Here is a 403-nt window from a genome sequence, read left to right on the forward strand (position 1 = left end):
TTCAATTATAGTGAAGGAAATCTCTCAAGTCAGCCGGGAGGCCTGGATGTAGTTTGTAGTGGACAACAAACGAACCAGGATAAAAATTCGCATTGCGTTATACATTGATACATTTTGTACTTGTGCTATACTGAATGATACTCTGATATAAAATTTGTAAGCTCTGTTATTTGTTTCATTATCGGTTAACTGTTGTACAATTAATCGTTTCTGTTTCAGCTTACTGTTTCTGTTTAATCGATTAAGACTATTGCGTTAATCGATTATCTCTATTCTGTTAATCGATTAAGTTTGTTCTGTTAATCGATTATCTTCATCCTGTAATCGATTAATTAGGGGTGATTCAGCATTAAGTGTTGGGTTTCGAAAAGCGGCTATTCGAACTACTACACCTATTCAACCC

Source organism: Lupinus angustifolius, chromosome LG14 (assembly GCF_001865875.1).
Source record: "Lupinus angustifolius cultivar Tanjil chromosome LG14, LupAngTanjil_v1.0, whole genome shotgun sequence".
Lineage (NCBI taxonomy): Eukaryota > Viridiplantae > Streptophyta > Magnoliopsida > Fabales > Fabaceae > Lupinus > Lupinus angustifolius.